The following is a 1,797-nucleotide window of genomic DNA, read 5'->3' as shown; positions in this document are numbered from 1 at the left end:
TTCCTCCTATCCGATCCCCAACTACTCCGTCTCACGCGGTCACGCCTCTCCTCCTCTCGCCGCCATCGCACCCACCCCTCCATCCCCACCCCACGTCGCGTCGTCACGGCGGCGGAGATGCAGGCCGCCGCCGCCTTCAACCGGGCAGCGTTCACCGCCCGCCCGCTGCATCGCCCCCCAAGGCCCCTCCTTCACCTGTACGCTCGGCTCATTTCCATCCTCTTGAGTCTTGACGTGTTAGCTAGTCAGTTATTAGTTTCCCGCCTTCACGTGCTGATTAGGTCATGTGGCTTTGGTGAATTTTGCAGAGCTGGGGCGGAGGATGCTTTGGCGGGAAGAAGAGGCGCGCCCCTGACACGGCCCCGGTGCTCCGGGAGCCTCTCCGTCGGCGTCAGCAGCTACGGCAGCGGTAAGGACGGAGAAACCGTAGGTTCAGATATTGCCGTAGCTGCAGTTATTATGCTACCTTGCTTATCTAGGAAGCAAAACTCGGGAGGCATTACAAGTATGCTATAGTTTATCGAGTTCAGAATAAATAAACAATTGAACATGATCCTAAAGGAAAGGGAGACACTGAGGCAGAAGGTTTTGATTTGTGTATAATGGCCTGTTACCAAATAAGCTTCTTTCAGCCTAAAAGAAGCTTAGTGGTTTTCCCAAGGCAATTGATGTGAACAATTGAGCATGTTGCCTTTTTGTTGACTAAAAACCTGCACAAAGTCTGCAAAAATCGTCTCTTCTGGTCAACTCTATCGTTCTGGGAGATAAGAGAAATGCTGAGACACAATTTGCCCTGTGACATCCACAAATGTTACCTCCTTGGGAAACCATAAATCACCTGTGTCCCTGCCCAGTTTGCTTAACTTAGCCCCCCTTATTTTTTTGGTGAATCTGGGAAATGGTTACTGGCTGATAAGAACCGTATCCCTCTGGATTGTCCTGATAAGATCAAACGAGATGGAATCTAGGTACAAAACTTACTTTTCATTTTTTAGATAATGAAACTTACTTTTCATATTGTGAGACTGGGGTTTTACCTGTCTTTGTTTATTGAGGCTATGCAGAAATACCTATAACTTTTCTTTTCTTTTTTCCATTCTTTTGGTCTGCAATTGTTTCTAGGGCCACAGTGTGTTAATACTGAGTTAGTCAATCATGTTTCAGCTCGAAATGATAACTTCAAAAAAGTTTCATTCACTTAGGGACTGTTTGGTTCTTGACCAGAACTGGCCATGCCGCAAGCAGGGCGACCAAAAAGTGTATGCGGCTGTTTTCGTGAATTCAGCATGCCGCAAGTTAGGTTGCGAAGCAAACAGAGGCTAATTGTAGGTGCAGTGAGTTCTGGCGTGCTCTGGACATGAACCGAATTACACCCTTAGTTAGAATTCGAAACAAGCATTTTGAATTATGTTTGGGTGTATTTACACTTTGATTGGTGAAGTGAAAATCTTGCAACTGAAGCTGCTTGTCTACCATATCTCTCCAGTGGAGATATTGAGTTAGCATTTAGCAAAACTTAGCCGGACATGTGATCAATGAACCTTTAATACATGCCCTTAATACTAATTTTCTGTGGCTAACAGATAATTGTCTTTAGGTTTTTCATCATCATGGTTGTTATTTCAGTTATTTTTTTTTTAAGCTGGAAGACTCTGTCTTCAGTTTTGTGCTTTTGTGCTGTTGGTTGTTTTAGTACCAGCATTAGCTACTGTATCTGCAATGCAGTTGACCTATCTATTGCATCTGCAGAGCACACTCCAGTATTTCCAAGACAACAATCATGGGATCCCTACAAGC

The 1,797-nt window shown here is 45.1% G+C and overlaps 1 long non-coding RNA gene across 1 annotated transcript; it reads left to right on the top strand.

Annotated features, from left to right (window-relative positions):
• LOC136534341 (uncharacterized) lies at window positions 1–1,796 on the top strand. The gene is made up of 3 exons (XR_010778703.1): window positions 1–197; window positions 309–409; window positions 1,750–1,796. It is a non-coding gene; the product is annotated as an uncharacterized lncRNA (long non-coding RNA).
• The last annotated feature ends 1 nt before the right edge of the window (window position 1,797 follows it).

This window comes from Miscanthus floridulus, unplaced genomic scaffold (genome assembly GCF_019320115.1).
Source record: "Miscanthus floridulus cultivar M001 unplaced genomic scaffold, ASM1932011v1 os_1828, whole genome shotgun sequence".
Lineage (NCBI taxonomy): Eukaryota > Viridiplantae > Streptophyta > Magnoliopsida > Poales > Poaceae > Miscanthus > Miscanthus floridulus.
This window is presented reverse-complemented; position numbering and strand designations above follow the sequence as displayed.